Source organism: Syngnathus floridae, chromosome 12, assembly GCF_059516105.1.
Source record: "Syngnathus floridae isolate MCC-2025c chromosome 12, RoL_Sflo_1.0, whole genome shotgun sequence".
Lineage (NCBI taxonomy): Eukaryota > Metazoa > Chordata > Actinopteri > Syngnathiformes > Syngnathidae > Syngnathus > Syngnathus floridae.
Window position 1 is genome coordinate 14108829 of NC_142424.1, and position 11631 is coordinate 14120459.

At 43.0% G+C, this 11631-nt stretch overlaps 1 long non-coding RNA gene and 1 pseudogene across 1 annotated transcript; both read right to left on the reverse strand.

The window, feature by feature from the left end:
• Positions 1-3740: 3740 nt before the first annotated feature.
• LOC148390124 (uncharacterized) lies at positions 3741-5772 on the reverse strand. The gene is made up of 3 exons (XR_015861819.1): positions 5680-5772; positions 3947-4117; positions 3741-3823 (listed from the first exon to the last, which is right to left on the reverse strand). It is a non-coding gene; the product is annotated as an uncharacterized LOC148390124 (long non-coding RNA).
• A 1578-nt stretch (positions 5773-7350) lies between these two features.
• Positions 7351-10441, reverse strand: LOC148390125 (janus kinase and microtubule-interacting protein 3-like; annotated as a pseudogene).
• Between the last annotated feature and the right edge of the window lie 1190 nt (positions 10442-11631).

Below are 11631 nucleotides of genomic sequence, written 5' to 3' on the forward strand. Positions count from 1 at the left end.
CACGTACAACGCAACGCGGCTACACTTCTGCTATTACAAACGTAAATCTCCTTAAACACAATGAGTGTTACTTACCGTGTACGCTCTAGACGGTCCAGTTGCAAGCAGAAAATAAAGATATTTCCGTTGATAATCGTCGCTGCTCAGTGGCTCACGGCCATCGCGCCAACAGATTTGAATTTTGGCGGAGGTTCGGGCAATTACGTCATATCCGCGGCACATGACTGCGACGTAATACCCGCTTATCTGAAACGGCAGTTAAAAGTAGAGTTACATCAAGTTTTCTTGGAACCTAAACGAATGAAAGAAAACTATCATTTGGCCACAACCAACATTCACAGATACAACACAACGTGCGGGGTTGAGGTTAAAGATTGAGTGAAGGGCCCTCGTTTTAAACTACTGTTTTGAAAAGGAGTGGGAACAAGTAAGACGTATTTAATTTATTTAATGGGAAGTAGTAAGACTTATTAAATTTATTTAATCTACTTTTCTTCCCAGGCAAAATTTGATGTGCTGCAATTCCAAATTTCCAAAGTGAATGAAGGAATGAAGTCCTTTAAATTATGATTTCTTATAAATACTAGGCATTAACACAAAATCGACGGCACAAAATGGGCAGACTTTACTTGTTTGAAAAGGACTGGTTACAAGACAGACTTTTTTAATTTATTTAATGGGAAGAAGACTTATTTAGTTTAATTGATCTATTTTTGTTCCCTGGCAAAATTCGATTTGCTGCAATTCCAAATTTCCAAAGTGAATGAAGGAAAGAAGTCGTTTAAATTATGATTTTGTTTAAATACTAGGCATAGACACAAAATCTACGGCACAAAATGGGCAGACTTTACTTGTTTGAAGAGGACTGGTTACAAGACAGACTTTTCTGATTTATTTAATGGGAAGAAGACTTATTTAGTTTATTTAATCTATTTTTGTTCCCTGGCAAAATTGGATTTGCTGAAACTGTATTTTGCCAAATCTTGCCTTGAGACCTGATAGGAAGTATTAAACGCTTAGTTAAATCAATACAAGTTGGTAATAAGAGCGAGTAATGTTGGTTGAACCGATGAATGAAGGTTGAAGCAATTTAAATTATGACTTTGTATAAATACTAGATATTAACAGAACATCTACTGCGCGAAATGGGCAGAGTTTACTTGTTTGAGAAGGAGTGGCTTATTCAAAACTAAGATTTATTTAATCTGTTTGTTCCCAGGCAAAATTGGATGTGATGCAATTCCAAATTTCACCACATGATGGTGCCCAATTTTGACTTCATAGGACATATTAAACACTTAGCTTGTTATTATGTTCAAGGTAATCAGATTTGTTTATTATTCTAATGGCCTCTTCAAAACTATTCTGGATTACTACTTTGGATCTATTCTACATTACTTGGCAACAACATACTCTGTAACAGATTAGGCAGTATAATCATATATGTTAACTTGAGAGTGCCCACACTCAATCTACTTATCGTGATGTGTTAAATCAATTACTGTTAGACATTATTTGTCTGATAATCTACCAAATCTTTGAATTGAAGAATTTGTGATTTAATTAATAGCTTGTTCAGGGTAATCAGACTTGTATATAATTCTAATGGCCTTCTTTTGAAAACTATTCTGAATTACAACTTTGGATCTTATATTACTTTGCAACAATCTACTCGGTGACAGATTAGGCAGTATAATCACATATGTTAACTTCAGTGCCCACACTGTATTTATTTATGGTTATTGGTTAAATCAAGTACTGTTAGACATGAAATAGGAAGTGTTTAACATAAATGTTATGGCTACTCACCATTGTAGCTCGCTCCTGGTCAATGATACGAGCCTCTTCTTGCAGTGGAAAACTTGCAGCCAACAAACACCGTGGAACCTAAAGGAATGAAATTAAACATTAACATTTCGCCTCGACCAATTTTCACACGTACAACGCAACGCGGCTACACTTCTGCTATTACAAACGTAAATCTCCTTAAACACAATGAGTGTTACTTACCGTGTACGCTCTAGACGGTCCAGTTGCAAGCAGAAAATAAAGATATTTCCGTTGATAATCGTCGCTGCTCAGTGGCTCACGGCCATCGCGCCAACAGATTTGAATTTTGGCGGAGGTTCGGGCAATTACGTCATATCCGCGGCACATGACTGCGACGTAATACCCGCTTATCTGAAACGGCAGTTAAAAGTAGAGTTACATCAAGTTTTCTTGGAACCTAAACGAATGAAAGAAAACTATCATTTGGCCACAACCAACATTCACAGATACAACACAACGTGCAGGGTTGAGGTTAAAGATTGAGTGAAGGGCCCTCGTTTTAAACTACTGTTTTGAAAAGGAGTGGGAACAAGTAAGACGTATTTAATTTATTTAATGGGAAGTAGTAAGACTTATTAAATTTATTTAATCTACTTTTCTTCCCAGGCAAAATTTGATGTGCTGCAATTCCAAATTTCCAAAGTGAATGAAGGAATGAAGTCCTTTAAATTATGATTTTGTATAAATACTAGGCATTAACACAAAATCGACGGCACAAAATGGGCAGACTTTACTTGTTTGAAAAGGACTGGTTACAAGACAGACTTTTTTAATTTATTTAATGGGAAGAAAAGTTATTTAGTTTAATTGATCTATTTTTGTTCCCTGACAAAATTCGATTTGCTGCAATTCCAAATTTCCAAAGTGAATGAAGGAAAGAAGTCGTTTAAATTATGATTTTGTTTAAATACTAGGCATAGACACAAAATCTACGGCACAAAATGGGCAGACTTTACTTGTTTGAAGAGGACTGGTTACAAGACAGACTTTTCTGATTTATTTAATGGGAAGAAGACTTATTTAGTTTATTTAATCTATTTTTGTTCCCTGGCAAAATTGGATTTGCTGAAACTGTATTTTGCCAAATCTTGCCTTGAGACCTGATAGGAAGTATTAAACGCTTAGTTAAATCAATACAAGTTGGTAATAAGAGCGAGTAATGTTAGTTGAACCGATGAATGAAGGTTGAAAGCAATTTAAATTATGACTTTGTATAAATACTAGATATTAACAGAACATCTACTGCGCGAAATGGGCAGAGTTTACTTGTTTGAGAAGGAGTGGCTTATTCAAAACTAAGATTTATTTAATCTGTTTGTTCCCAGGCAAAATTGGATGTGATGCAATTCTAAATTTCACCACATGATGGTGCCCAATTTTGACTTCATAGGACATATTAAACACTTAGCTTGTTATTATGTTCAAGGTAATCAGATTTGTTTATTATTCTAATGGCCTCTTCAAAACTATTCTGGATTACTACTTTGGATCTATTCTACATTACTTGGCAACAACATACTCTGTAACAGATTAGGCAGTATAATCATATATGTTAACTTGAGAGTGCCCACACTCAATCTACTTATCGTGATGTGTTAAATCAATTACTGTTAGACATTATTTGTCTGATAATCTACCAAATCTTTGAATTGAAGAATTTGTGATTTAATTAATAGCTTGTTCAGGGTAATCAGACTTGTATATAATTCTAATGGCCTTCTTTTGAAAACTATTCTGAATTACAACTTTGGATCTTATATTACTTTGCAACAATCTACTCGGTGACAGATTAGGCAGTATAATTACATATGTTAACTTCAGTGCCCACACTGTATTTATTTATGGTTATTTGTTAAATTAAGTACTGTTAGACATGAAATAGGAAGTGTTTAACATAAATGTTATGGCTACTCACCATTGTAGCTCGCTCCTGGTCAATGATACGAGCCTCTTCTTGCAGTGGAAAACTTGCAGCCAACAAACACCGTGGAACCTAAAGGAATGAAATTAAACATTAACATTTCGCCTCGACCAATTTTCACACGTACAACGCAACGCGGCTACACTTCTGCTATTACAAACGTAAATCTCCTTAAACACAATGAGTGTTACTTACCGTGTACGCTCTAGACGGTCCAGTTGCAAGCAGAAAATAAAGATATTTCCGTTGATAATCGTCGCTGCTCAGTGGCTCACGGCCATCGCGCCAACAGATTTGAATTTTGGCGGAGGTTCGGGCAATTACGTCATATCCGCAGCACATGACTGCGACGTAATACCCGCTTATCTGAAACGGCAGTTAAAAGTAGAGTTACATCAAGTTTTCTTGGAACCTAAACGAATGAAAGAAAACTATCATTTGGCCACAACCAACATTCACAGATACAACACAACGTGCGGGGTTGAGGTTAAAGATTGAGTGAAGGGCCCTCGTTTTAAACTACTGTTTTGAAAAGGAGTGGGAACAAGTAAGACGTATTTAATTTATTTAATGGGAAGTAGTAAGACTTATTAAATTTATTTAATCTACTTTTCTTCCCAGGCAAAATTTGATGTGCTGCAATTCCAAATTTCCAAAGTGAATGAAGGAATGAAGTCCTTTAAATTATGATTTTGTATAAATACTAGGCATTAACACAAAATCGACGGCACAAAATGGGCAGACTTTACTTGTTTGAAAAGGACTGGTTACAAGACAGACTTTTTTAATTTATTTAATGGGAAGAAGACTTATTTAGTTTAATTGATCTATTTTTGTTCCCTGGCAAAATTCGATTTGCTGCAATTCCAAATTTCCAAAGTGAATGAAGGAAAGAAGTCGTTTAAATTATGATTTTGTTTAAATACTAGGCATAGACACAAAATCTACGGCACAAAATGGGCAGACTTTACTTGTTTGAAGAGGACTGGTTACAAGACAGACTTTTCTGATTTATTTAATGGGAAGAAGACTTATTTAGTTTATTTAATCTATTTTTGTTCCCTGGCAAAATTGGATTTGCTGAAACTGTATTTTGCCAAATCTTGCCTTGAGACCTGATAGGAAGTATTAAACGCTTAGTTAAATCAATACAAGTTGGTAATAAGAGCGAGTAATGTTGGTTGAACCGATGAATGAAGGTTGAAAGCAATTTAAATTATGACTTTGTATAAATACTAGATATTAACAGAACATCTACTGCGCGAAATGGGCAGAGTTTACTTGTTTGAGAAGGAGTGGCTTATTCAAAACTAAGATTTATTTAATCTGTTTGTTCCCAGGCAAAATTGGATGTGATGCAATTCCAAATTTCACCACATGATGGTGCCCAATTTTGACTTCATAGGACATATTAAACACTTAGCTTGTTATTATGTTCAAGGTAATCAGATTTGTTTATTATTCTAATGGCCTCTTCAAAACTATTCTGGATTACTACTTTGGATCTATTCTACATTACTTGGCAACAACATACTCTGTAACAGATTAGGCAGTATAATCATATATGTTAACTTGAGAGTGCCCACACTCAATCTACTTATCGTGATGTGTTAAATCAATTAGTTAGACATTATTTGTCTGATAATCTACCAAATCTTTGAATTGAAGAATTTGTGATTTAATTAATAGCTTGTTCAGGGTAATCAGACTTGTATATAATTCTAATGGCCTTCTTTTGAAAACTATTCTGAATTACAACTTTGGATCTTATATTACTTTGCAACAATCTACTCGGTGACAGATTAGGCAGTATAATCACATATGTTAACTTCAGTGCCCACACTGTATTTATTTATGGTTATTTGTTAAATCAAGTACTGTTAGACATGAAATAGGAAGTGTTTAACATAAATGTTATGGCTACTCACCATTGTAGCTCGCTCCTGGTCAATGATATGAGCCTCTTCTTGCAGTGGAAAACTTGCAGCCAACAAACACCGTGGAACCTAAAGGAATGAAATTAAACATTAACATTTCGCCTGGACCAACATTCACACGTACAACGCAACGCGGCTACACTTCTGCTATTACAAACGTAAATCTCCTTAAACACAACGAGTGTTACTTACCGTGTACGCTCTAGGCAAAATTGGATGTGATGCAATTCCAAATCTATCTGAAACGGCAGTTAAAAGTAGAGTTACATCAAGTTTTCTTTTTTAATCAACACAATCATTTACAACCGTTGACCAGAAAGAATCGTCGAAATTCGACGTCCCCCACAAACGCCACGCTCACTCGCTTTTCAGGGCAACAAAAGTACTTCTTTTTAAAAACGATGAGTTGTACTTACCGTGTACGCTCTGGACGGTCCAGTTGCAAGCAGAAAATAAAAATATTTCTCTTGTTAGTCGTATGTTACCATCCGCTGTGTCTTTGTCAACATCGCCGCCATTTTCCTACTTCCTGCTGCGAGCCACGCCCACGGATTTAAATTTGGGCGGAAGCTCTTTCCATTGGCGTCGTTTTCGCGTATAGCAAATCCGATTGGTTGGGAAGGGGGCACGGTTATGCAGCCGAGGGGTCCTGTGATCGGTGGGATGTAAAGTAGGCGTCGACGTCACGTCCGCGTCACGTGACCACGACGTGGCAGACGTCATATAGCAACCGCTGTTTTGTTTAGTAGACTTACAGTTGTTATGCATTGACATAATGGCGCACACACCAAATAGATTTAAATAAATTAAATAGTTCTTCTGCCCACTCTCTTTTAAACAAGTTAACTCTCCCCGCGGATTTGAATTCCGGCGAAAGTTACGCCCATCGACGTCACGTATGTCACGTGACCACGACGTGGCAGATGTCATATAGCAACCGCTGTTTTGTTTAGTAGATTTACAGTTGTTATGCATTGGCATAATGGTGTGCACTCAAAATAGATTTAAATAAATTAAATATTTCTTCTGCCCACTCCCTTTTAAACAAGTTAACTCTGCCCACGTCCATTGACGTCTTGTCTGCGTCACGTGACCACGACGTAGCGACGTCATATAGTAACCGCTGTTTTGATCAGTAGACTTAGTTATTATGCGTTGACATAATGGCGCACTGGTTAGCATGGCCACCTCTTAAGCATGATGTTGCGGGTTCGACGCCTGATCAATGTTAGCATGGAGTGAGCTGAAGTGCATGGCGCTGAAGATTTGAATCTTTGAAATGCGCTGAGGTCTGACATATCAGGCAGAATGGTTTGCCATCACGTTCAACAAAAAATAGAAACTTTCCCACTCTGATTAAAACGTCCTGCGTTCATCTACGTATTTTCGTTTTGCTGTGCATCTTTTCCCTGCCATTTCGAGAGCCCAATTGACACTCATAGTTTAAAGAAATGTGTTTGCCCATCCTACTTTGTGGAATTTCACCACATGCGCTTTTGACCAAAATACCAAATTGAACTCAAGTGAAGCCAACACGCACAACCCCCCCCCCCCCCACACACACACACACACACACACAAATGTTGATATGAACATAAAAGAGCCGCATGCGGTTCGGGAGTTGCGGCTTGGCCAAACCTGTACTATACAACTTTATTTGTATAAAATTTTCACAACAGCTGTCACACAAACAAAGCGGGAAAAACCGAAGACGTGCGTGTTCCGCCCACGCTGGATTTATTTGCACCTTTGAAAAGACACCGTATTGCCGCAGATGTGGCAAAGAGTACTTTTGGGCATCTGAGACGGAAGGATGTCCAAAGCATCACGTCACCTGCTCTGGTAGGCATGGTGGTGGGACGTTGAGGTCAACCGCTTTGGGGTTGGCTGAATCTTTGATCGCAGGATGCCACACACTTGAAGACAGAAGCAGAAAAGCAGAGCTAAATGCAAAATGTACTCACCGGTGACTCCAATTTTTTTCCCCCCTGAAGAAACAGCTGGACGGGTGGCCCCGGCTGGCCAGTGGGACTCTTGTTATTCTGACCCTTTTTAGTGCGCGTTTGGGGCAACAACCGTTTTTTGTGGCGCTCTCTTCTGGTTCAAAAGTGCCCTGCATGTGAATTTGCTTTTCCTGCCTTCTGATTGGATGAGCGCCGGTGTGACGCGGTGCCTCTGTCACCGTGGCGGGGGGTATACGTTGGCATCGGAGCGTCTGCCAACGTCTGAGACCGGCTGGCAGTGTATCGGAGGTGTCGAGTGCGGTGCCGCTGGAGCTCACTCACCAGCTGGTGTTAGGGCCACAGAATGAAGGCCAAGGAGAAGAATAGAAAGAGAAACAGAAACTTCTCCTCCAATTGTTTGATTTGTCTCTTCTGAGCTTCGATGAATTCTTTCAGCTCTTTGTTCCTCTAGGACGGACAAATGGAAAGTGGCATTCAAAAGCCAGTAAGCGTGCAAGTAAGTGCCGGGCTGGCTTTGGGCCCTTACCTGTTGCGCGCTGTGCAGCAGATCCATTCTCTCTTGGAGGATGCAAGCGTCGCGCTCCCTCAACTCGCACATCAGGGCTCGCTTCCATTGGTCCACGGCGCTCCTAAGCTCTTCTCTCTGATCCGCCGTCAGCACGTCATTCACGCCAGCGTGGCTGGCTTTTTCGCCGTCCGTGGCGGGGCAGTCCCGCTGCGGTAGCGCCTCGTACAACATGGCCTCCAGCTCCAGGATCCTCTGGGCCGCAATCCTCGTCCATCAGTGGTCCGGCGGGAGATTTGAGGGAGGCTTACCTTATGAGCCTGGTCCATGGAACACTTCCTGAAGTCCAACTCTTCATCCAGGTAGCCCTTCTGCTTGCAGAACATAGAAGAGCCCAAAGGCACAGCGTCAACAAGCTTCTTTCAGCGCAAAGCCTTCCAAAAGTCACATTTGAGCCGCCGAGTCTCGTGGAGTGCGAACATAAGGAGTTCGACATACACTTACGGCGTTATAGCCCAGGATGTCCAGCTTCTTCATCAGATCACTGATGACGATGTCCGGGGGAAAGGCGCAAGGAGCAATGTAAGGTGTTCTGGGACCTCGGGTTAAGGTTAGGGTTGCGAGGGACGCCTTACGTACGCTCACGCCCTCGGCCTCGCAGTAGATCTGCAAAGGGCTGAGGCCGTCTGGGAAACGGACTTGCAGAAACTTCAAGACGGGGGAGCGCCACTCCCTCTCCTGAAAGGCAGAGGCATGCATCCGTCCGTCCGTCCGTCCGTCCGTCACATCTCTGGCCTCAACACGCTTGTGCGAGTCTTCCCACCTCCAGCTCCAGGATGCGGAACTCAAGCAGTTCGTTTTGGTCTCGGATATCCTGGATGTGCTCTTTCAGACGCGCTTCTTCCGCCTCCATCCGCCTGACCTGAAAAGACAGTCAGACCTCATCTGCGGGGCTTCCTGACGGGTGTGACGCCAAGCGACTCCGCCCAGCGCCTTTCTTTCCGTCACCTTTTCGGCCAACTGCTGATTGCTCTGACGCAGCAGCTGCTTCTCCTCCACCCACTTGACATTCTAGAAGAGACAAACGCGTGGACAGCTTTGGAATGTTGTGTCATTTTCATCCACAAATTCTTTGGTTGACTGGAAAATGACATTTGCTTTTCTCCGCATTTTCCCAGCCACATTCGGGGGGGGTTGGTCCAGTAATGCCAGACGAATGAGTGACTGAAGAATGTAGCTATTTTGTCTGAGAAAAAGGTGTGCTCATTGATGAGCTTACCTGTCCTTGTTGCTTCAGCGCTGACTCCAGATCTGCTACTCTGCTTTGATAGTGACCCATTTCTACCATCAGCTTTTCTCTGGTCTGAAAGGAGGAGGAGGGAGGCTCCTCCTCCTCCTTTCAGACCAGAGAACACCCGAGGCTGGGTGAGAACGGGGAGGCTGCGACCCGGCCGGGGGTTGCGGGAAGGGGCGCCACCTTGATCTCCTTCTCGGCGTCGTAGTCCCCTTCGCTGGTCTGGGCTAGCAGAGCGTAGGCTCGTTGCAGCGCTTGATATTCTTGCGTCAGCTGGCGGTAGCGAAGCTCCGCCTCTTCATGCACACACCAATGCAACACAGCACTAGTACCAGAATCAGTCAGACCGGCGACAAAGCACCCGCGACGCAAAGACGAGTCCGATTCCAGGCTGAAGAGGAATGTTTGGTGCCAATACGCTGGCAGAAATGGCGGGCTACCTCTTCGGGTTCCGTGTCGGGGGTTCTGTCGGTGTGAAAAGACAAGGACGATCCGTCCGAGTCCACCAACACGTCTTCGTCGTAGCCGTAAAATGTTTCGATGACCTGCGGGCGCGGAAGCAAACATCTCTCTGAACAAACTGAAGCGACACCTCACGATGAATCGACGAGAGGAACGATAGCGAGAAAAAGGCCATTTCATCTTGCGCAACACCAAGCAGCCGCAAACAAACAGACTCACCTTGCAGGACCTCACGCTTTGTTCCTCCTCAGAGATTCTCGACGTCGGTATCGTAGCAGCAAATCTCTCTCCTGTCGACACAAATAATCCGCCTTTGAGATTCTTTGGATGCAAAGGGAACGAACGGCTCCGGCGCAGAAACAAACGCGACTCACAATGACATTTCTGACATGAGCTCCTGTCTCCAGAGCCTGAAAAACACGTCACCGGCGATGATTGGAGGGACGCTCGTCTTTTCCAAAAGTGACAACTACAGGGTGTGTCAGGGTTTTCCAGATTATCTTTATCGTATCATTATGTTGCTTTGACTTTGACTGCAACCTGTAATAATATTATTTATCCCTTATTTATCCCTATCGCTTATCCCTTCCTACACAAAGTCGTAAAACACCCCTTGCTATGTTTTGACTAGAGGTCAAGGGCTTCCTCTATTCAATCCACTCTTACACCCACCCTGTTTCTCTTAATTAAAATGCTCGTGCAGGAGCCGAGAGTCAGACTTCATTCGTACAACGGATGGACTCTCCACCTGCAGGTGTCCAAAAGAACTTACTTGTCTCCCGTGTGGTTCTTGCAAAATAAGTTGGAGCGAGCGCAACTCTAACAGGGTGCATTTTGCCACTAGCTGCCTACGGACAATGATGTCGCGCTCGCGGCTCATGGTTGACGGGCTGAGCAGCCGGGCAAGTCCGTCGTTTTCAGCGCACAGCGAGTGGCAAAGGCGCTGACAAAACGGGAGCTTTGAGCTGCTGAAAACGGCAAAACAAGTCTAAAGCGTGTTCAAACGCGTGCGCACAATGCTCCTGCTTGAAAGGTCGGAATTTAAGGGGCCAATTTTTTGGATGGCGGCCGCCGGCCAAGCTTTGGACGGAAAAGGTTTCCTGGCGACAGCGAGCGAGCGTGGCGCTGCCGTACGTGCACCGAGTCGCCTGCCTGAAGACCTTGGACAAGTCGTCGATGATGTGCCGCTGCTCCACAACTTGAAGGAACTCCATTTCACCGTCCTGCTGGCCGCAACCGCGGTCCAGGTCATTGAGCGAACTAGGCCTTCTCTGTGGAACACAAATGCAGTGGACTCTGTTGGCACGCCGCCGTTGTCCGCGTCGACTTACCAAGCTTGCCATCTCCTCGTTCTCCTGGGTGACAAAGCGCACTTTGTTTTCAAGGCGACACAGCACCAGCGAGAGTTCTTCATTCTTCCTGCTCAGGCGTTTGTTTTTGTACAGGAGTGGCAGAAACTGGCTTTCTGTTTCTCTCAGTCGCTTTAGCTGCAAGCATGAAGTGCGGGATGTGAAAGACGCACAACACGCGGGCCAGAACGTATCCATTCCTTTTGCATCGGTTTGAACGGAATCGTGGCTTTGGCTCCCAATAAAAGACATCTACCAGGCAACCGACTCGACGCGCCGCTCAACTAATAAGCAAGCGCAATGGGTGCCTCGCTGGATGGCGCGCATCAAACGTAGCGCAAACCTTCAAGCGTGCCGTCAATAAATTAC